Here is a 25,749-nt window from a genome sequence, read left to right on the forward strand (position 1 = left end):
CCAATGCAATAGAACAAGTGGCCAGGTGGGGCTGCCCTACACACTGGGGCACTGTGAATTCTATACCAATGCAATAGAAGTGGTGGCCAGGTGGGGCTGCCTTACATACAGGGGCACTTTGAATTATATACCAATGCAATAGAAGCAATGGCTAGGTGGAAGGCCTTACACACTGGGGCACTGTGAATTCTATACCAATGCAATAGAAGAACTGGCCTGGTGAGGGGCCTTACACAGTGGGGCACTTTGAATTCTATACCAATGCAATAGAAGCGCTGGCCAGGAGGGGTGCCTTACATACAGGGGCACTGTGAATTCTATACAAATGCAATAGAAACGCTGGCCAGGAGGGGTGCCTTACACACTGGGGCACTGTGAATTCTGTATCAATGCAAGAGAAGCACAGGCCATTTGGGGCTGCCTTACACACTGGAGCACTGTCAATTCTATACCAATGCAATAGAAGCACTGGTCAGGTGGGACTGCCTTCCACACTGTGTCACTGTCAATTCTATACCAATGCAATAGAAGCACTGGCCAGGTGGGGGGCTTACACACTGGGGCACTGTGAATTATGTACCAATGCAAGAGAAGCACAGGCCAGGTGGGGTGCCTTACACACTGGAGCACTGTCAATTCTATACCAATGCAATAGAAGCGCTGGCCAGGTGGGGCTGCCTTACACACTGGGGCACTGTGAATTCTATACCAATGCAATAGAAGCACTGGCCAGGTGGGACTGCCTTCCACACTGTGTCACTGTCAATTCTATACCAATGCAATAGAAGCACTGGCCAGGTGGGGGGCTTACACACTGGGGCACTGTGAATTCTGTACCAATGCAAGAGAAGCACAGGCCAGGTGGGACTGCCTTCCACACTGGGTCACTGTCAATTCTATACCAATGCAATAGAAGCACTGGCCAGGTGGGGGGCTTACACACTGGGGCACTGTGAATTCTATACCAATGCAATAGAAGCTCTGGTCAGGTGGGGGGCCTTACACACTGGAGCACTCTTAATTCTATACCAATGCAATAGAATCGCTGGCCAGGTGGGGCTGCCTTACACACCGGGGCACTGTGAATCCTATACCAATGCAATGAAGCACTGGTCAGGTGGGGGGCCTTACACACTGGGGCACTGTGAATTATATACCAATGCAATAGAAGCACTGGCCAGGTGGGGCTGCCTTACATACAGGGGCACTGTGAATTCTATACCAATGCAATAGAAGTGCTTGCCAGGTGGGGTGCCTTACACACTGGGACACTGCGAAGTCTATACCAATGCAATACAAGCGCTGGCCAGGTGGGGTGCCTTACACACTGGGACACTGTGAAGTCTATACCAATGCAATAGAAGCCCTGGCCAGGTGGGGCTGCCTTACACACTGGAGCACTGTCAATTCGATATCAATGCAATAGAAACCCTGGCCAGGTGGGGCTGCCTTACACACTGGGTCACTGTGAATTATATACCAATGCCATAGAAGCACTGGTCAGGTGAGGCTGCCTTACACACTGGGGCACTGTAAATTCTATACCAATACAATAGAAGGACTGGCCAGGTGGGGCTGCCTTACATACAGGGGCACTGTGAATTCTATACCAATGCAATAGAAGCACTGGCCAAATGGGAGTGTTGTGGCTCACTGGTTAGAGGCGGCAGACCCGGAAGCAGAAGTCGGCCCGGGACCAGGGTTCGATTCCCGACGCAGCAGGGTCGTGATCCAGGGTCAGCGGACTCGATAATTCTTGCCTCGGTGCCTACTCTAACCAGGGGTCCCACTCGGCAACTCTTGGCATTAGCTTGCCTAATCTCCACAACGGCCCCATCAAAGCCGGTGATGCCTGGCGATTCCCAGCAGGGACCATCTTACAGGGAAAGCCAGGACGGGTTCCCCAGCAGTATACTGCATCAGGACGCCGACTGGCAACAGTGCGCTTTACAAGTATACACATTACATTACATTACATGGGGGTTCCTGACATGCTGGAGCACTGTAAAGTCTATACCAATGCAATGAAGCACTGGCCAGGTGGGGCTGCCTTACACTGGGGCACTCTGAATTCTATACCAATGCAATAGAAGCGGTGGCCAGGTGGGACTGCCTTACATACAGGGGCACTGTGAATTATATACCAATGCAATAGAAGCAATGGCCAAGTGGGGCTGCCTTACACACTGGGGCACTGTGAATTCTATACCAATGCAATAGAAGAACTGGCCAGGTGAGGGGCCTTACATACAGTGGCACTGTGATTGCTATACCAATGCAATAGAAGCGCTGGCCAGGTGGGGTGCCTTACACACGGGGGCACTGTGAATTCAATACCAATGCAATAGAAGCTCTGGTCAGGTGGGGGACCTTACACACTGGGGCACTGTGAATTCTATACCAATGCAATAGAAGCTCTGGTCAGGTGGGGGACCTTACACACTGGGGCACTGTGAATTCAATACCAATGCAATAGAAGCTCTGGTCAGGTGGGGGACCTTACACACTGGGGCACTGTGAATTCTATACCAATGCAATAGAAGCTCTGGTCAGGTGGGGGACCTTACACACTGGGGCACTGTGAATTCTGTACCAATGCAATAGAAGCACTGGCCAGGTGGGGCTGCCTTACACACTGGGGCACTGTGAATTATATACCAATGCAATAGAAGGGGTGGCCAGGTGGTGCTGCCTTACATACAGGGGCACTGTGAATTCTATACCAATGCAGTAGAAGCACTGGTCAGGTGGGGGGCCTTACACACTGGGGCACTGTGAATTCTATACCAATGCATTAGAATCGCTGGCCAGGTGGGGCTGCCTTACACACCGGGGCACTGTGAATTATATACCAATGCAATAGAAGCACTGGCCAGGTGGGGCTGCCTTACATACAGGGGCACTGTGAATTCTATACCAATGCAATAGAAGCGGTGGCCAGGTGGGGCTGCCTTACATACAGGGGCACTGTGAATTATATACCAATGCAATAGAAGCACTGGCAAGGTGGGGCTGCCTTACACAATGGGGCACTGTGAATTCTATACCAATGCAATAGAAGCACTGGCCAGTTGAGGGGCCTTACACAGTGGGGCACTTTGAATTCTATACCAATGCAATAGAAGCTCTGGTCAGGTGGGGGGCCTTACACACTGGAGCACTCTTAATTCTATACCAATGCAATAGAAGCGCTGGCCAGGTGGGGCTGCCTTACAAACAGGGGTACTGTGAATTCTATACCAATGCAATAGAAGTGCTTGCCAGGTGGGGTGCCTTACACACTGGGACACTGCGAAGTCTATACCAATGCAATACAAGCGCTGGCCAGGTGGAGACCTTACACACTGGGACACTGTGAAGTCTATACCAATGCAATAGAAGCTCTGGCCAGGTGGGGCTGCCTTACACACTGAAGCACTGTCAATTCGATATCAATGCAATAGAAGCACTGGCCAGGTGGGGCTGCCTTACACACTGGGTCACTGTGAATTATATACCAATGCCTTAGAAGCACTGGTCAGGTGAGGCTGCCTTACACACTGGGGCACTGTAAATTCTATACCAATACAATAGAAGCACTGGCCAGGTGGGGCTGCCTTACATACAGGGGCACTGTGAATTCTATGCCAATGCAATAGAAGCACTGGCCAAATGGGAGTGGTGTGGCTCACTGGTTAGAGGCGGCAGACCCGGAAGCAGAAGTCGGCCCGGGACCAGGGTTCGATTCCCTACGCGGCAGGGTCGTGGACCAGGGTCAGCGGACTCGATAATTCTTGCCTCGGTGCCTACTCTAACCAGGGGTCCCACTCGGCAACTCTGGGCATTAGCTTGCCTAATCTCCACAACGGCCACATCAAAGCCGGTGATGCCTGGCTCCACCTTGGAGATTCCCAGCAGGGACCATCTTACAGGGAAAGCCAGGACGGGTTCCCCAGCGGTATACTGCGTCAGGACGCCGACTGGCAACAGTGCGCTTTACAAGTATACACATTACATTACATTACATGGGGGTTCCTGACATGCTGGAGCACTGTAAAGTCTATACCAATGCAATAGAAGCGCTCAGGTGGGGCTACCTTACACATTGGGGCTCTGTGAATTCTATACCAATGCAATAGAAGCACTGGCCAGGTGGGGCTGCCTTACACACTGGGGAACTGTGAATTCTATACCAATGCAATAGAAGCGGTGGCCAGGTGGGGCTGCCTTACACACTGGGGCACTGTGAATTATATACCAATGCAATAGAAGCAATGGCCAAGTGGGGCTGCCTTACACACTGGGGCACTGTGAATTCTATACCAATGCAATAGAAGAACTGGCCAGGTGAGGGGCCTTACATACAGTGGCACTGTGATTGCTATACCAATGCAATAGAAGCGCTGGCCAGGTGGGGTGCCTTACACACTGGGGCACTGTGAATTCAATACCAATGCAATAGAAGCTCTGGTCAGGTGGGGGACCTTACACACTGGGGCACTGTGAATTCTATACCAATGCAATAGAAGCACTGGCCAGGAGAGGGGCCTTACACAGTGGGGCATTTTGAATTCAATACCAATGCAATAGAAGCACTGGCCAGGTGGGGCTGCCTTACACACTGGGGCACTGTGAATTATATACCAATGCAATAGAAGGGGTGGCCAGGTGGTGCTGCCTTACATACAGGGGCACTGTGAATTCTATACCAATGCAGTAGAAGCACTGGTCAGGTGGGGGGCCTTACACACTGGGGCACTGTGAATTATATACCAATGCATTAGAATCGCTGGCCAGGTGGGGCTGCCTTACACACCGGGGCACTGTGAATTATATACCAATGCAATGAAGCACTGGTCAGGTGGGGGGCCTTAAACACTGGGGCACTGTGAATTCTATACCAATGCATTAGAAGCACTAGCCAGGTGGGGCTGCCTTACATACAGGGGCACTGTGAATTCTATACCAATGCAATAGAAGCGGTGGCCAGGTGGGGCTGCCTTACATACAGGGGCACTGTGAATTCTATACCAATGCAATAGAAGCACTGGCCAGTTGAGGGGCCTTACACAGTGGGGCACTTTGAATTCTATACCAATGCAATAGAAGCTCTGTTTAGGTGGGGGGCCTTACACACTGGAGCACTCTTAATTCTATACCAATGCAATGGAAGCGCTGGCCAGGTGGGGCTGCCTTACAAACAGGGGTACTGTGAATTCTATACCAATGCAATAGAAGTGCTTGCCAGGTGGGGTGCCTTACACACTGGGACACTGCGAAGTCTATACCAATGCAATACAAGCGCTGGCCAGGTGGGGTGCCTTACACACTGGGACACTGTGAAGTCTATACCAATGCAATAGAAGCTCTGGCCAGGTGGGGCTGCCTTACACACTGGAGCACTGTCAATTCGATATCAATGCAATAGAAGCACTGGCCAGGTGGGGCTGCCTTACACACTGGGTCACTGTGAATTATATACCAATGCCTTAGAAGCACTGGTCAGGTGAGGCTGCCTTACACACTGGGGCACTGTAAATTCTATACCAATACAATAGAAGCACTGGCCAGGTGGGGCTGCCTTACATACAGGGGCACTGTGAATTCTATGCCAATGCAATAGAAGCACTGGCCAAATGGGAGTGGTGTGGCTCACTGGTTAGAGGCGGCAGACCCGGAAGCAGAAGTCGGCCCGGGACCAGGGTTCGATTCCCGACGCGGCAGGGTCGTGGACCAGGGTCAGCGGACTCGATAATTCTTGCCTCGGTGCCTACTCTAACCAGGGGTCCCACTCGGCAACTCTGGGCATTAGCTTGCCTAATCTCCACAACGGCCCCATCAAAGCCGGTGATGCCTGGCTCCACCTTGGAGATTCCCAGCAGGGACCATCTTACAGGGAAAGCCAGGACGGGTTCCCCAGCGGTATACTGCGTCAGGACGCCGACTGGCAACAGTGCGCTTTACAAGTATACACATTACATTACATTACATGGGGGTTCCTGACATGCTGGAGCACTGTAAAGTCTATACCAATGCAATAGAAGCGCTCAGGTGGGGCTACCTTACACATTGGGGCACTGTGAATTCTATACCAATGCAATAGAAGCACTGGCCAGGTGGGACTGCCTTACACACAGGGGCACTGTGAATTCTATACCAATGCAATAGAAGAACTGGCCAGGTGAGGGGCCTTACACAATGGGGCACTTTAATTTCGATACCAATGCAATAGAAGCTCTGGTCAGGTGGGGGGGCCTTACACACTGGGGCACTGTGAATTCTATACCAATGCAATAGAAGCACTGGTCAGGTGGGGCGCCTTACATACAGGGGCACTGTGAATTCTGTACCAATGCAATAGAAGCAATGGCTAGGTGGAAGGCCTTACACACTGGGGTACTGTGAATTCTATACCAATGCAATAGAAGCACTGGCCAGGTGGGGCTGCCTTACACACTGGAGCACTGTCAATTCTATACCAATGCAATAGAAGCGCTGGCCAGGTGGGGCTGCCTTACACACTGGGGCACTGTGAATTCTATACCAATGCAATAGAAGCACTGGCCAGGTGGGGCTGCCTTACAAACTGGGTCACTGTCAATTCTATAAAAATGCAATAGGAGCACTGGCCAGGTGGGGGGCTTACACACTGGGGCACTGTGAATTCTATACCAATGCATTATAAGCGCTGGCCAGGTGGGGCTGCCTTACATACAGGGGCACTGTGAATTCTATACCAATGCAATAGAAGCACTGGTCAGGTGGGGGACCTTACACACTGGGGCACTGTGAATTCTATACCAATGCAATAGAAGCACTGGCCAGGTGTGGCTGCCTTACATACAGTGGCACTGTGATTGCTATACCAATGCAATAGAAGCGCTGGCCAGGTGGGGTGCCTTACACACTGGGGCACTGTGAATTCAATACCAATGCAATAGAAGCTCTGGTCAGGTGGGGGACCTTACACACTGGGGCACTGTGAATTATATACCAATGCAATAGAAGGGGTGGCCAGGTGGTGCTGCCTTACATACAGGGGCACTGTGAATTCTATACCAATGCAATAGAAGCGCTGGCCAGGTGGGGCTGCCTTACACACTGGGGCACTGTGAATTCTATACCAATGCAATAGAAGCACTGGCCAGGTGGGGCTGCCTTACATACTGGGTCACTGTCAATTCTATAAAAATGCAATAGGAGCACTGGCCAGGTGGGGGGCTTACACACTGGGGCACTGTGAATTCTATACCAATGCATTATAAGCGCTGGCCAGGTGGGGCTGCCTTACATACAGGGGCACTGTGAATTCTATACCAATGCAATAGAAGCACTAGTCAGGTGGGGGACCTTACACACTGGGGCACTGTGAATTCAATACCAATGCAATAGAAGCTCTGGTCAGGTGGGGGACCTTACACACTGGGGCACTGTGAATTATATACCAATGCAATAGAAGGGGTGGCCAGGTGGTGCTGCCTTACATACAGTGGCACTGTGATTGCTATACCAATGCAATAGAAGCGCTGGCCAGGTGGGGTGCCTTACACACTGGGGCACTGTGAATTCAATACCAATGCAATAGAAGCTCTGGTCAGGTGGGGGGCCTTACACAGTGGGGCACTGTGAATTCTATACCAATGCAATGAAGCACTGGTCAGGTGGGGGGCCTTACACACAAGGGCACTGTTAATTCTATACCAATGCAATAGAAGCACTGGCCAGGTGGGGCTGCCTTACATACAGGGGCACTGTGAATTCTATACCAATGCAATACAAGCGCTGGCCAGGTGGGGTGCCTTACACACTGGGACACTGTGAAGTCTATACCAATGCAATAGAAGCGCTGGTCAGGTGGGGCTGCCTTACACACTGGAGCACTGTCAATTCGATATCAATGCAATAGAAGCACTGGTCAGGTGGGGGGTCTTACACACTGGGGCACTGTGAATTATATACCAATGCAATAGAAACACTGGCCAGGTGGGGCTGCCTTACATATAGGGGCACTGTGAATTCTATACCAATGCAATAGAAGCACTGGCCAGGTGGGGGGCTTACACACTGGGGCACTGTGAATTCTGTACCAATGCAATAAAAGCGCTGGCCAGGGGGGGCTGCCTTACACACTGGAGCACTGTCAATTCTATACCAATGCAATAAAAGCGCTGGCCAGGGGGGGCTGCCTTACACACTGGGGCACTGTGAATTATATACCAATGCAATAGAAGCACTGGCCAGGTGGGACTGCCTTCCACACTGGGTCACTGTCAATTCTATACCAATGCAATAGAAGCACTAGCCAGGTGGGGGGCTTACACACTGGGGCACTCTGAATTCTATACCAATGAAATAGAAGCACTGGCCAGGTGGGGCTGCCTTACATACAGGGGCACTGTGAATTATATACCAATTAAATAGAGGCACTGACCAGGTGGGGCTGCCTTACACACTGGGGCACTTTGAATTCTATACCAATGCAATAGAAGCACTAGTCAGGTGGGGGACCTTACACACTGGGGCACTGTGAATTCTATACCAATGCAATAGAAGCAATGGTCAGGTGGGGCTGCCTTACACACTGGGGCACTGTGAATTCTATACCAATGCAATAGAAGCGCTGGCCAGGTGGGGCTGCCTTACACACTGGGGCACTGTGAATTCTATACCAATGCAATAGAAGCACTGGCCAGGTGGGAGTTCCTGACATACTGGGACACTGTGAATTCATTACCAATGCAACAGAAGCGGTGGCCAGGTGGGGGAGTTTACACACTGGGGCACTGTGAATTCTATACCAATGCAATGGAAGCTTTGGCCAGGTGGGGGGCCTTACACACTGGGACACTGTAAATTCTATACCAATGCAATAAAAGCGCTGGCTAGGTGGGGCTGCCTTACATACAGGGGCACTGTGAATTTTATACCAATGCAATAGAAGCACTGGCCAGGTGGGGCTGTCTTACACACTGGGGCAATGTGAATTCTATACCAATGCAATAGAAGCACTGGCGAGGTGGGGCTGCCTTACACACTGGGTCACTGTCAATTCTAGAGAATATGCAATAGAAGCGCTGGCCAGATGGGGGGCTTACACACGGGGGCACTGTGAATTCTATACCAATGCAATAGAAGTGTTGGCCAGGTGGGGCTGCCTTACACACTGGGGCACTGTGAATTCTATACCAATGCAATAGAAGCACTGGTCAGGTGGGGGGCTTAGACACTGGGGCACTGTGAATTCTATGCCAATGCAATAGAAGCACTGGCCAGTGGGGCTGCCTTACACACTGGGGCACTGTAAATTCTATACCAATGCAATAGAAGCACTGGCGAGGTGGGGCTGCCTTACACACTGGGTCACTGTCAATTCTAGACCAATGCAATAGAAGCACTGGCCAGGTGGGGGGCTTACACACTGGGGCACTGTGAATTCTATACCAATGCAATAGAACAAGTGGCCAGGTGGGGCTGCCCTACACACTGGGGCACTGTGAATTCTATACCAATGCAATAGAAGCAATGGCTAGGTTGAAGGCCTTACACACTGGGGCACTGTGAATTCTATACCAATGCAATAGAAGCACTGGTCAGGTGGGGGGCCTTACACAGTGGGGCACTTTGAATTCTATACCAATGCAATAGAAGCGCTGGCCAGGTGGGGCTGCCTTACACACTGGGGCACTGTGAATTCTATACCAATGCAATAGAAGCGCTGGCCAGGTGGGGCTGCCTTACATACAGGGTGTTGGAACTGGCCCTTCTTGCAGGGTCATCCCCAAACTTTTTGCTTCTTCCTCCCTTATTTTTCCTGACCCGTGGCTATTGGCAATAGGACTTTGCACACTTTACCACTGCTGATCAGTGCTAAAGTGCATATGCTCTCTGTGTAAATTGTTATTGTGATTGGATATACATGATTGGCATATTTGTCTCACCAAGTAGTCCCTAGTAAAGTGCACTAAGTGTGTCAGGGCTGGTAAATCAAATGCTACTAGTGGGCCTGCCGCACTGATTGTGCCACCCACATGAGTAGCCCCATAATGGTGTCTCAGGCCTGCCACCGCAGTGCCTGTGTGCAGTCTGTGAACTGCCATGTCGTCCTGGTCAGTGTCCCCACTGACCAGGCCCAACCCTTCCCTTTTTATGAACATTGGTCAACCCTATGAAAGGCCCAAGGTACCCCCTTGGGCAGGGTGCAGTGCATGTGAGAGGTAGAGCATGTACTTGTGCAGGTGACATGCTCTGGTAGTGAATTACAGCCATTTTCGTTTTTCACTGCTGCAAGGCTATCTTGCTCCATAGGCTATCATGGGGGATGCTGGCTACAGTAGCTACCAGCATTTCTTCCCATACGAACAAGATATTACATAAAAGTCTGGTATCCCTGAACTCAGAATTTAATAACACATCTTTTAGGAAAGGAGGTTTTTAACTCCTGTGTTTGAGAATAGCACTATCAGAAAGTTGCTGTTCTCTTGTCTGACCTTTCTGTGTGCCTTAGCCTGTTTGTGGATTGACTGTATGGTTTGAGAGTGACAGGGGCTGGGGATTCCCCAGGAGACTGGCTGAGTCAGCGCTAGGATGAATGACTACATTTGCAACTTGAGTGGTGGGAGGAGTTAGTACCTGGGCCTGAATAGGACTGTGCCCGCCCCCCACAGTGCTGGCTCCACCCCCTGTGGTGCGTCTGATGTCTCTGCCCTGCACTGTGAAAGAAGAGAAGGAATCATGTCAACAAAGTGCTCCAGGGCTGTGCTTTCCCTCCACAATGCTGGCTCCACCTCCTGCTGGGCGGCTGAAAGGAAGTGAGAGGCCAGGAATACAAAGTGCTCAAGGAACACCCAGAACTAGTTCAGACCGGGCTCAGAGCCCTCCTGCACAAAGGGAACAAAGACTTTTAGGGGTATAAGTACTGGACCCCTGCTATGTTCAGAACACTGGATCAAGCACTGAATAAAGAAAGTCAGATGCAAAAGAAGATACACAAAACAAGGCTGCACAAAAGATACACAAAGGAAAGCCACACAAATAAGACGGCGAATTTTGAACACAAACTGGTAAGTCAGCAAAAGAACAAAAAGGCTAAGAACACTGCAACGGACGCTACGCTGTGGAACTCATTGTCAGGTCCATGAAACTGTGCGGGCAGCTTCTAGGAGCCTACACAGGACGATGGCAGAACGAGGACCCTGGAGAAGCTTGGGGGAGTGGCGGTCCCCGGGGCTACAAGGTGGGCATACTTCAAAATAAAACCCCGGGGAATGGCGTTCCCCGGGGCTCGAAGGGCCTTACAAGCCCCCCATTATGGAAAAGAATTGCCACCGGGATTTGGCCCCCCGGGGGCTAATTAAAAATAAAACGGACTTCTCGTTTTTTTTTCCTTTGCCACCCCGTAAGCGTACCATACTTAAAAAAATAAATCAAAATGTGGGCCTAAAGATCTATGTGGAATACCCTGAGCAGGCCTAGAGGGTCAGGATGTTTCTACCCTGCCCCCTTTCCTTATTTTTCAACTTCCTTTTACTGTTTTCTTGTGACTCGGTTCTAACGAGGCACAAGATGGCTGCCAACACTCCCTGGTTTGGAGTGTTGACTAATAGCTGACATCCAATCAACATGCAGCTCGTGCTCGTAATTGTACGGTTTTCAGTACACTTACTGTACGCAAAGGGGGGGAGGGGGAGGGGGCTGAAAACATACTTATTTTTAAAAAAAATCTTTAAAAAGCCCAGAGGGGGTGGCGGTCCCTGGGGCTGCGGGGAGGGGAGCCGTAAGCGCTCCCCCTGCATACTTCAAAATAAAACCCCGGGGAGTGGCATTGCCCGGGACTCGGGAGACCTTACAAGCCCCCCATTATGGAAAAAAATTGCCCCTGGGATTTGGCCCCCCCGGGAGCGAATTAAGAATAAAACGGACTTCTATTTTTTTTTCCTTTTCCACTGCGTACGAGTACCATACGCGTACTCCGCGATTTTTTATTTCTTAAAAAAAAAATTGGGGGCCTAAAGATCCATGTAGGACCCCCTGAGCAGGCCTAGAAGGTCTTGGAGTGAGTCTCGGAGTGATTTGTGAAGCGGGGACTGAGAAAAAAGGGGGGTCCCAAAACATGCTTTCCCCATGCAATTTTCTATTGGAACCGTTCATCACGACTACACTCCAAACTGCTGAACGGAATTACACCAATTTTCGCAAAGAGGTAGTCCTTAGTGCAGACTCATGCCTTTTGCTTAAATGTTGGAAATCTGTTCAGTAGTTACTGGGAAAATCACAATTAAAAGTACATATATATCTATGGTTGCAGTGGATCCGCGCATCCTGAGCGCACGCTAAGCGCATCGTCCCTATCACATGCTGAATGCTAATTGGCTGTCAAGTGGTTGTCAATATATGAAACCAGGAAGTGTTGCCAGCCATTTTGTGCCTCGGTAGATACGAGGCTGAAGAAGTCAGTGGTACAAGTGTGCAAAACGAATAAAGGGGGGAGGGTAGAAATACTCTGACGCTCTAGACCTGCTTAGGGGGTCCCACAAGGACTCTCAGGGACTTTTTTTTTTTAAAAACAGCAAAGTGCCCGTAGGGTGCATGGATCCTACCATAAAAAAATAAAAAATAAAACTGAGCTTTTTTAATAATTAGCCCCCAGGGGGGCCATATGCTGGGGTCAAAATGATCAAATTTATGGGGGGCCCAGAGGGGCCCCACAGCCCCGGGGCCTGCCACCCCCCGGGGCTACAAAATAAATGGTTGGGGGGCTCTAAGGCCCCCCCAGCAAAATATGTGGGTGGAGGCTCAACGGCCACCACCCCCCAGGGCTTTGTGTATTGTGGGAGGGGAGTCACATGGCCCCCCTCCTAGAACCGTTTTGGGCCCTGGGGACTGCCACCCCCCAGGGCCGTCTCCTGCAGTGCCCCGGGGTACCCTGCCCCTGGACACTGCTGTTTGCTATGAGAGGGCGGCAGTCTCGCGGCTCCCACCCTCCCATAGCAAACTTGGTTTGGATTTTTAAAGAGGGAGCAGGGAAACCTGCTCTCTCTTTCAAAATCCAAACCAAATTGCTTTTCCACACGGGGATCTGCATGTCAGCAGCTCCCCATGTGGAAAAGCAATGCCGGCTCCCGAAGGACGCGGGGAGCTGGCTGTGACCGTGGAGGTATTGGGGTTCCCCCCATGGTACCCAACATTTTATATGAGGCCCGAGAGAAGGGGTCCCCGGAGATCAAAGAAATTAGTGATAGGGGCTATTTTTCTTTTACTGTAAAATTAGTAGTCGTGCACCCAGCACGGCGCTCAGTGCGACCCCCTGGTGTGCACCTACGGGATGCACGACTCCTAATGTGTAGGGTGTGCAACTCCAGCGCGTTTGGTGCACGACTTCCACACGTTTGGTGCGTGACTTTGATGCGTTGGGTGCACGACTTCAAGCAAAAAAATTATATTTTTGGAATATACATCAAACGTATGTGTTTGGATCTTGGGTGGCTCTACAAATAGCCCTTGTGTTTATTGAGAGATTTTGGTACCTACTAGTAAGTACCTATGCAGAGTCCAAAGTTGATGGGGAAGACTCTGTTACCCTCACCTGTAAAATGTACAACATCTCTCCTATAGATGCCATCCATATTGAAACGCACATTGTTGTGGTAAATGGACCCCATCCTATCAACTCGGAGAAAAGCAGAAACAGATTATTGACATGTTTACTAGCTTTCTCAATCTGCGGACAAAATTGATTGGACCAGTTCCATTTCTGCCTTTGACATATGTTAGAATAGACAAAGGCAGTTTGGGGGAAAAGTGACATCAAGTCTTTAAAGGTGTCCTTTATAAGCATTTCCAGACATACCCAAGTCAAAGTGCGTAGGTCATTGCCACCACAGTGCACAATTATGAGGTCAGGGTGTTAGAGATGCAAAAAGGATTTAATCAATGGCATCAATTGGTGCCACTTTAACCCTATCTGTCCGATCCATTTAATGTCTACATTTGGCAACGCTAGGGCTTTGTCCATGCCGTTATTTTCTGCATACCTGTGGCTCCAGAAAATATAGCTGTGTCCCAAATCCACAATCTAAGCATCTTGAAGGGACGTCTGGATGCACTTAGAAGGTATCTGTATGTGATATGGCAGTTTGAGAAGTGAGATGTTTCTAAAATGGTGGATAAGATGCAGTAGGCTGCATGTTTCTGTTTTTTAAAAGCATGGTTTAAACTCATATGCACTGCGCATGTAATGGTCTAACCACCTTTTCACTTGTGTTTCAGGCCTTGAATTCCCCAGTCAGTTTCCATACACTCCAGCAAACACCCTGTGCCTGCTCTTGCAATCCCATAGTGACACTTTCAGTACCATGAACTAATCTATTCAGTAAAGTAAAACTCAACCAATTATACATTCACCCAGTGTATCTCTTTGTAGTACTCTAATCATTCAGTCAGTATCTATGTACTCATGTAGCGAGCCAGGCCTTAGGACATGGACTGCTTTAAACTCCTATGCACTATGCATGTAGTGGTCTAATCACCTTTTCACTTGTGTTTCAGGCCTTGAATTCCCCAGTCAGTTTCCATACACTCCAGCAAACACCCTGTGCCTGCTCTTGCACTCCCATAGTCACTCTTTAAGTACTATGTACTAATCCATTCACTAAATTAAAACTCAACCAATTATAAATTCACCCAGTGTATCTCCTTTTAGTACTCTAATCATTCAGTCAGTATCCATGTACTCATGCAGCGAGCTAGGCCTTAGGACATGGACTCCTTTAAACTCCTATGCACTATGCATAGAGTGGTTTAACTACTTTTCACTTGTGTTTCAGGCCTACAATTCCCCAGTTGGTATCCATACACTCCAGCAAACACCCTGTTACTCCTCTTGCATTCCCATAGTGACCCTTTCAGCTACAAATAGTTAGAATTGAAATACACAATGGCCTGTGTTTGCACACAGGTGAAGAAAGGGGAGATGGACGAAGTAGATATGTCTGGAAATATGCTCTGTGGGCATTTTAAGTTACACGATAAAGGTAACATGAATACTGAGTGTCACTGAGGGCCAACTAACCCACCAGATATGTGCAGAAAGTGCCAGAGAGTTGCATTGCAGAGAGGTATAAATTAGGACACAGCTTTAGAGCACCTCTCTGCACCGCACCTATATGGTATTTAGTAAAGAGACATGGTGGGATAGTAGGGCCGAGGTACTTTCAGGATTAAAAGAGACAAAACTCCTGAACTTAAAACACGTCACAGAGTGTGTTTGCACATGTCACATCAGGCCCCATCCCTTCCTTTCACTAATCTATAAACCTGTCCTATCAGTTTGCCAAAACGTTGTCGTGTATTTCTATAGGTTCTGAATCGATCCCCCTATTCCTGACCCTATTCTGGTTAAACTACCTAGCTAGTTAACTAACAGTCAGCCCATGAGGCAAGAAATCCCCCATGATGCAGATACCGTTATCTGACGCAGTCACACTACGGCACAGGAACGTGTTATCTGATTAGGTCATAACGCTTGAGATCTAATTAGACAAGCGACATTCCTCCAGCCCCTGATAAGGCATACGACGTTCTCATAACAAATCAAACCTATGACAACCTGGAAAATCCGTGCGGCCATTGTTTTGATTTCACAGAGAACTTTTGCAAAAGAATGTGCTAACGAGCAAGTCGTATGACATCTTTATTGACGTACCTATGTCCATCCTTACGTCAATCTCGGCACCTTTAAGGTATAAATATTGCCGACCTTGCCCTATGCAAACACACGCGTGGTGACAAGACGGAGCAGCCATACTTGCCGAAGCCGAGAGCAGAAGCAGACCCCGCAGGCAGCAGCCCCGCCTTCCTGACGCGCTGAGAGACGCGCTGCTATCTCAAGCCGAGAGACCCAGCACCGGCGCTTCCGGGTAGCCCTCGCAGGCAGCCTGGAATATCGAGAGCAGAGAAAGAGATACCATTCCTCATTCATCCTAAATTCCAGGTACAGAACTGAATAACCCCTCCTAGAGAATTCTTTAGTTATTCACTTGGCAAAAACAAACTTAACTTAAACTGTAACTTTCTATTCCCGCCCACGCATTAGACTTAGGTCAGGTACACGGGGTAGGCGTATTTAGAAACACCAGTTGAGTACGTTTAGTCAAATGTATATGTGTATGTAAATATATTTTAATCATTTTAAACATCATATGGCTCAGAAACCATATCAATGTTTTTACAGTATTATTTTATACTATTGCTTTTAATGTATGCACTTTACTTAATTATAAGTATTGCAATAATATCGATCCATTTCTCTTGTACGAGAAAAGAGACTGATCAATAAATAACATCTTTTATTGAACACGCCCGTCTCTTCCTTTTCTCTACATTCTGATGAGACTAAGAATGCACGTACTGACTGAGTAAAATAATTGCCTTGTGCTCACACGACTCTTGAGATTGACTCTTGATTAGGGGAGAGCAAAGTTGTCATGTTCTATGGTTGTCAGAAACTAAATCCCTTCTTGTCTAATCAGGGGAGGTAATTCTTTCCTGAACATTCGAGAAAGTTTCTAGCGAACTCTGAGCTTAGCTGGCAAACCCAAAAATTAAGTCTAGTATCGACAGTAGTAGACCTAGTTAACGTCTGGCCTAGGCCTTTACTGCTGTAGGTACTATTCCAATGCGCAGAGCCTATTGGGAAGATAGGAACTACACTACATGGCGCCCAACGTGTTTGGAAAGGGCGATAAAACTAACGTAAGACATTTAGAGTAACTCAGTCGTGCTTTCTCACTCAGACCCCTTTTTCCATTATACTCCAAAGACGTCTGGAGTGGGTGAAAGGTAATATCCTCCAAAACCTCGCAGGAGGGAACTCCTATGTATGGTTCTTGGTATAGTCAACGTTGAAGGATAAAACAGTTCCAGAATATTGTGCATCTAATCTCTGTTTCCATAAGAAACCTGATCTGCAAACAAACATAATACCATCCTGTCTGTAAAATGGCAGAGAGTGATGATGAAAGAGAGGCAATTAGATTAGCTACTGAAATAGCAGATGCTGATGCTACCATGCAAACAGCAGACCCGGATATAATACTCATCCAGGTCGCCAAAAGGAGATCTATAACCTTAAAACTTATAGAAAATGGACTGACACCTAGAGGTGGCACAGTCATATTCGTAATTGAGGCACACGAATATCGGCAGACAGAGGTATACTATACATGGATACATTTTCCAGCAGCAAATGCTGTAACAAAGTACTTCCACTATTACAAAGTAGAGGAACCTCCTGAAACGTACACTCCTTTCGAGGAGGTGGAAGTACCACTCAAATTCCAAGAGCATTTGCTCTTATTTGATGGCGCCCTAAAACATAACAATCACATTACAAGGCTCGGTCCTTTAGGAAGACCAGGAGCAACGTGGCCGGTCCTAGCCGGATACACACCACATCCAGACTTCGAAAGAATGCCTGCAGCAGAGCTGTTAATACAGCTAAAACAACTACTAAAAATTCACAGACAATTAGTTCAGTATGTAATGCGGACTTCAACAATTCAGCCAGCGATTAAACTACCACAGCTGACCCCACACCAGGGGAACACAAATAAAATTACACCACAGAACATCCAATCCTGCCTAGGTAAAGTTCCAGCTAAACGGGAACAGATACCATTCTGGTTGGCACAGAAAATTACCCAAATAGAGGCGGTGTTTCCTGACACCACCCCATTAGAAAAACACAGGATTCTGACTATATGTCTCCCAATGGGAATCGCACCACACATTGAGGACTGTGACACTTGGGGTACAGTCTTTGCTTCCATCTATACAAAAACGCACGGTGTTCCATCCATTTCGGTGATACCAGATGTGCTAAAACAAATTCAAGATGAATACGGTCCAGAACCAGCTTTAACTCTTGGTATGAAATTACTAAAAGACTTCAAGCAGGTCTCGGCTATATTATTAGCCAACATAAAAGGTGAAGCAGCAAACGTGGCGATCCGCCAGAGGTTAAAAGAGACAGATATAGCAGACCAACCAGCTGAAATTGCCAGAATCATAGAAAAATCCTATGAAGAACTAGACAGAGATAGTCTAGGTGGAATACCAGTAAAACCGCAACTGACTACAAGTCCAGAAAAAATGTTTTTTAATAATAATAATAATTCACCAAAAAAGAACTGGGATGGGAACAAACAATCCAATCCTAAAGAAAAGAAATTCCAGTCCAGAGGAAGGTCTCCTAGGCGAAGAGAGAAATCTCCAAACCCGAGACAAAGGTCACCCCAGAGTGACCCCTCTGGGAATAGATATAACCTTAGAAATAGGGATAATATTAAAAAACCTGATAAATATCAAGACATTGATACACGTCCCTCTCAATCTTTTCAGAATTCCTCGCAGAAATCGGAAAGAAGAGGACGATCAGAAGAGCACGCCAAGTCCAAAGACAAGGAACCTGCTCAACTGAAAAAGAAATTACAATTTCCAAAAAAGAAGGTAGCCAGTATCAAGGTAGTTAACAATGCCGAGAATACTGAGGACACAACTGAAAAACGGAGAGTGGGCTCAGACAATGCTAGACAGCGCAGCAGAGGTGAGCATAGCTCGCAAAGTCCTTATGAATCATCTGGAGACAGTGGACACGAATGAATACCTTCAAGTGGAAACTGCAGATACCAGAGTTAGCAAGCCCCACAAGATATACGAGATAACATTACGTATAGAGGGAGATAAGACTAGGAAAATAAGGGGACTATTTTGGGATAACCTATCCAAGGGCTATGACATCCTTCTAGCTGAAAAAGACTGGCCACCAGAGTTTGTCAGGGAGTGCCCTCATGGCGAAGAAGTAATTATGCCTGCCTTCTCGAATCAAATACCGATTCATAAAAAATACACACTTGCTAGAAAGTGGGCAGTGGCCTTAGCACCTGCTTTATATAAAAATCATGTAGGATGGGATGAGGATTCTCCTCCTCAAAAAATCCAGTTAAAATCACAACCAACTGCACAAAGGCAGTACCCAATTAAGCAAGAAGCAAAAAAACAAGTAAATGAAATACTAGATCAGCTAGAATACCAGGGGGTGATTGAAACTTGCACCTCACAAATGAACAATCCTTTGTTTCCGGTCTCCAAACCAGACAATTCGTACCGTCTAGTTTTGGATTACCGACACCTTAACACATGTTGCAAAACCTTTGCAGTGCAAAACTCACACAGTGCTGCACTAATGAATAACATAGTGCGCAAAAAATACAAAACTACCTTGGACATCTCCAACGGATTCTTTTGTCAAAACATAGCACCAGAGAGCAGATATTTAACAGCTTTCTCAGTAAATGGCACTCAAAAACAATTCTGTCGGTTAGCCCAGGGGTACAAGAACAGCCCGGGGGTATTCTCAGCGAGAGTAACAGAATTACTACAACTATATGATGATGAAGCATTATCTTATGTCGATGACATTTACTTAACAGATGATGACTTGGAGACTCACTTGAAAAGAGTGAACACCATAATACTTGGTTTCGCTGCAGAGGGTTACAAATTCAACTTCAAAAAGTCCAGAATTGCCCATCTGACGGTCCTATTCTTAGGATATGAGCTATCAAGTGAAGGTAAAAGCCTGGCAGACAATTTCCTAGAGAAATGTGCCGTTATCCAAGCTCCTAAAACACTAAAAAACCTACAGTCAATTTTAGGCTTCCTAAATTTCGGAAGAACATACATTGCAAATTACGCAGAAAGGGTGAAACCCCTTTACGATCTAATTAAACCAGACTTTAAAAGATCCAGTTGGACTCAAACACACACAGAAATTTTGAGATCCTTACAAACAGACATGCTAATTAAGACAAAATTAGAAACCCGTGATAATACACGCAACCTTGTGATCCGAGTCATCCCAGGGAGATGCGGATTCACATACCTGACCTCTAATGAGGGAGAAAAGGTATCAATTGCATTCAAATCACACTTGTACACAAAAGCTGAACAGAGATTCAGCAACAAAGGAAAAATTGTTCAAGCAGTTCAAACCGCAATAGCTAGAGAAAAAGACATAGCTGACGGTAGACATATCACAGTCAGAACAGCTGAATCAGCTTTTGAGGCATTAACAACACCGTGTAATTTACCATCAACAACATTGGATCCAGAATGGATACAATGGGTGAATTCAATCACAACGGACAAAGTATACTACTACTTTGATCCAGAACTAGAAGAATTAAAAAATCTAAAATATGAAAAGACGTATCCTCTGCCAATCGACATTCAGCCTCTACGACATTACGCCTGTGTAATCTATACAGACGGACATGCTCAACCCTCCGTTTGGGGAAAACATGCATACAACCCCACATGTGAGATTACAAAAGAAGTGTGGCGCGGAGGTAAACTAAAACCTCTATTAACAAAATCACACTCAGTAGAAACTAATTCAGAACTACAAACTGAAATAATAGCTTTGAAAATGGCGCTAGATAATGCGGATCGCGAATTCCCGACACTTATAGTGTCAGATTCATATTTCTGCGTCAAAGCATATAACAAGGATTTGCAGACATGGATTCAGAACGGTTACAAAGATGACACAGATGCACCAATAAAGCAGAGACTGCTCTGGGAACAAGTAGCTCTTTTGAAAAAAGAACTACCAAAGACTCACGTGACAAACTCACTGAGTCACCAGCGTGATGGCGTTCACGTTGTAGGGAATTCATTGGCTGAAACAGCCGCAGCGGCAGCCAGTAAACCGGCTCCCGTAGATCGAAAAAAGCGTACATTAAAATACATTGACGGCGAAACATTGCTGGCGGTGAAAACGTCATCAAAAGGCGACTGCTCAGCGTTACCGATCAACTATCCACTCAATTATACATACATAATCGATGCAAACTCCGTCCCTTTTGCTCGAATCCCTGGAGTGGGGGATAGAGTGATTCCAAACATGGACAGGAGAAACTTGTTAATCGCAGACGCACACATGGGCGAGGGTCTCAGACACCTTAAATTAAAAGATTCTCTGGAAGAATTACAATCACGGTACTGGTGGCCAGGCATGAGCCTGCACTACACCATGTTTGTAAAAAACTGCCCAAACTGCAACAGAGATCGCAGTGGGGAGAGAAGCAGTTTAATACCTCGTCGTAGCAAGGCAGATAATATTACCAACAAAAAGAATGGCTTGCGATTAACATACACAGGCTAGTTCCACTTATCATGTAGATCCACAGCACTCGGCTGACGTCCGGACTATTATACAAGATTTGCGAGTCTAAATGGCATATACGCTAAGAGCATGCTACGTTCGACCATTTCTTTCACTCAGGCAATCCAGCCTGGGGGGGAAACATGGCCAAATGAGCACAGCCCAGCGGGAATCTTCTCACTTCCTTCCTGAGGGTATGGGATGGTGTAAAGAAAAAACCAAGGCAGAAAGCAATCTATAATGGAAAGGACATTAGGTTCGGGAGCTGGGTGGGTCAAACATCTAATAAGTGTCCAACGTAGTCTAAATAACTTGCCAAGAAATTCTCTGAAGGGATTCAGTCCGTACGAATTATTATTCGGAACTAGGATGTTGATCTCTGACCTTGATAGTCAGACTTCAGTGGTAATAGAAAAAACCTTTGATGTCAAAGACCGTTTGGCTATTTTGCAGGACTTAAACAAAACAAGAAAAGACCTGAGCAACATACAGTTGAAACAACAGCCAACAACCACTGAAGAATCACCACCTGTCCCAGCAAGACCTGTCTGGATTCCAAAAGTCGGGGATCTAGTCAGGGAAAAGATCGCGGTAAAGAAGGAATTTGGGCCTTCTTACAGAAAAGCAGTTCCTGTCTTGTCTGTCAACGGGACAAGATCAGTTGTACTACCGCCACTTGCTGGAAAAAAGGAGAACCGAGTTGTATCCATCGACCTGGTAAAACCACAACATGTGGCCAATAACAAACAGTAGGCCAAGTGGACTCCCAATAAGTAGCAGAACACCAAGGTTTGCTACCAGTACAGAGGTCCTATCAAAGAGGCTCATCACATTCGAAACGCCTACAGAAGAACAACAAGGACTATGCAACAATGCAATAGAACTAAGACCTCTGAAAACCCAAATAAAAACATTTAGCAGAGACACACCAATCTATACTGAAGTATCAAGTGACAATGCAAAAAACAAGAATCCTGAACCAATTGGAACAATTGACAGAACTGCATCTGGTTACTTCATCAACTTCGATGATTCCTCTGAAGGTTTCAGCGAACAAAAGACACAGCCATCATCAAAATCCTTTAAAGACAAAGCTAAGGAACTTTTGAAACAACTGAAAGAAACATATCTGGTTTCTCCATGGATTGAATTTTGGGTGGGTTTTGGTGCATTTATCCTCATACTTTGGCTCATCATGGTATTTACCTTGGGACGCTTCATTGAGGGAAAATATGCTAAAATGGACACAGCAAGTCAGAACATCAACTTGGTCCTCAAACCACACACATCTTCACACGTCGAGAAACGAGAACTTTCTTCAGAACTTTCTTCAGCCAACTTCACAGCAATTCCAATACCTGGTGGGGTAGCCTGGGACAACACTGACTATGAAATTTATGGTCCGGTCGAGATCCTGAAATATCCACACCAAATCAAGATCTCCTTGAGTGACTTTGCAAAACCAAACTCATTTGCTGATGATTGGGACTTTGAAAGTATAAACAATATGATGTCTGACTTAGTAATGTCTGCTAAATTTACAAAACATGATTATTTGCAAGGTTCTACAAATTATGATAGTATGTATTGCTATAACCATTATGGTAACCATTTCTTGCATAAATCTGCACAACCTAGAAATGTTTTAAATTATAATCAATGGCAACATTGTGCTACACCTCCAAAAGGGAGCTCTAGAACCGTTTATGACAAATATTCATATTTTTCAGGTTTTAACATAACTAATGCTGAAACATTTTATTACAAATTGTCAAACAAGACAGGGATGAAAACCATGATAACCAACACGAAATTGATATATTCAGATTCATTCTTTGAAAAAATGAATACTTTTGGATTTGATTATTGGGACAAAAATGTTGATTTGAAAAGTGTTTGGGGTACAAAAGAATGGCAAGTACAGGGTATAGAAGCTTTGTTTAGAGCCTGCATGATCCCAGAACAAATGATATTTTTAAATGACACTGTTCAACAAACCACCTGTCTTGGCTTAGCCAAAATCAAAGATTTAAATAACCTATCTATTCCAAAGCCAACAATGTTTAGCAATAACTCTGATACAGATGAAGGAATAGACATAAACCATATACTTAACCAAAACAGAACACATCCTGATTGGAAACAATGGTTGATCTGGCCCACAGATACAAATAACTGTCAAGATAGATTCCTGAATAAAACACAGGGTTTCAAAATGACCAGGCCAGACCCTAGATATCCCCAAAGACATCACCCAGGGATAATAACAACCTACAGTGTGGGCAAATTATGCCTTCAATGGCTACAAACTTCCACACTGCCTAAAATTAAGCAACACCTAACTTTACTTACTGATGGTGCTGACTTGCGTGATTTCATACTGGGACCACGCAAACAGCGTCAAAAGCGTTTCATAGCAGCCTCTGTATATGCAGCATACAATGAGGCCTGGAAGGTTACTCAAATTGAAACAGCAGAGAGAATACGTGAAATTGATCGTATTAATTTGGAAAAATCACTTTCTGTAGTGGACAATGGGTTAATGACTCTGTCCTCCAGAATATTTTCATTGGACAGCATTGTGTCTTCAGCAATCGATATATTATCGCAAGACTTACTGTTATTACAACATGGTCAGTCACAATTGCGCTCTATTGTACAGCTTGGCTGGACGTTACAAAATCTGCGTTCAGGCTATGTGCCTTGGCGTTTAATCAACACAACGTCACTATTCCAAATCTTTAACCTTACTGATAGACAAATCGGTATGGCGCAGAAGGGTGCTGATTATACAATCTTGAGCATTGAAAAACTAGAAAGATTACCAATGACAATGTCAGAACGACCTGTCAGTGAATGGATAATCCACGGAATCATAAATATTCCAATCTCAACCTTCAGGTTTCAATACTGCCAAAAATATATACAGGCTGGCATGTACGAGAAATTGGGAAAGGGGTACCTTAAAACAACTTGGAACCTGCCCTATTCACATGCATGTGTCAGTAACAAAGGACAGAAAGTGTTTCTTAGTGGCAACAATTGTGCTATGTCACTAAGCGGCACGCTTCTGTGTAACGGTATTAGTTTGCACGGAGCCTGTGAAGGGAATTCATACAACCTTTCATGTCACCAGCAAGGCGCACCTGCAACTGAAATAGAACCATTCTTTCAAAGACTCTATAATGGGAGTTACATTCTTATTGTAGACCGCAGATGTTGTAGTCTTATGCCCGGGACTCCTTATCTCGTCACCACGACAGCGAAGGTCAAGTGCTGTGGACGTTCTTTGTTCCCCAGCTCCTTTCCAGACAGGGAGGCAAGGGCATGGCCCAGTTTGAAAATTACTTCTATTCGAATAGACACTTTAAGCAGAATGAAAACAGTGCTTCTTCAGACGCCTACAAGGCTCACGTCATCAAAAGAAACGTATGATCTACAAGTCGCAAGGACGACTGCAGAGATACATACATTATTATCAACTAATTCCCCCGTACATTTCGCGGAAATCCTGAGCGAAATCTTAAATATTTCTGATACCACTGGGGTCTCAAAGGTATTTAAGACAGTATTTTCGATGGCATTAACACCATTCAAAGCCATACTGGGTATTTTTCCAGATTTCGTCCATTCGATTTTTGGCGGACTTCCCCTGATCCTGGGACTAATTGCAGGAATCCTATTCCTAGTCCTTATTTTTCGTTATGGCAACCCATGTCACAGATCAAACTCTCGCGACAATGGAAGATACGATCCTAGCCATTGGATACCGGGACCGGATATCAAAAATCCTGGGACTCTCCCGGCTTAGAGACCTAAACATGACTTGGTTTCTATCATTTCGACCAATGTGGCAAAGGTGTGTTTTACCTGTACTAAGGTGTCTGCTATGCGGAGAAGAATGCGTGTTAGACACCTGTCTGACGCTACAATCGGATGCGCCGGTGGATGCAGATACACTGTTGGTTCCTACCAAGGTTCACGCACTGTGCTGCCCTCAAAGGCTGCCAATTCTGATGACGGCATTCCTGGAATCTTCACCACTACGATTGAAGAGTAGTGAAGTTCAAGATGAAAGCAGCATCGAACAGGTACAACCTTCTGTCAGCAATGCTAATCAGAATGTCAATGGAGACAATCATGCGCACGAATGCATGGTTACCCCTATTTCCGACTTAGTGGAACTTTCCCATGAAGCTGTTGACAGTTTTTTCGAAAGCCTAAATGATATGATGTTCTCTCCGGAACAGAAATAGAGACTTTTGAGTAAACTCGCACACGGCGTTCCCTGAATTCGGCCTTCAACCTTTAAAAATAAAGTCACATGAACAATTACAATCCAGTTCACGGACAGCAACTTTTTTCAGCAAGCCCTTAAAATATTTTTCTATATATTTTTTCCCCGGGACACTGATCTTCTGCTTAAAGTAAGAAACTATTCCTAGAGAACTAAGATTTCTATTTTAGATACTTTATATAGACTTTAGCTGCCCGCTGGTATGTTCACAAATATTTTATTATGTGATGAAATGGTCTCGGACTTCCTT

This window comes from Lissotriton helveticus, chromosome 7 (genome assembly GCF_964261635.1).
Source record: "Lissotriton helveticus chromosome 7, aLisHel1.1, whole genome shotgun sequence".
NCBI lineage: Eukaryota > Metazoa > Chordata > Amphibia > Caudata > Salamandridae > Lissotriton > Lissotriton helveticus.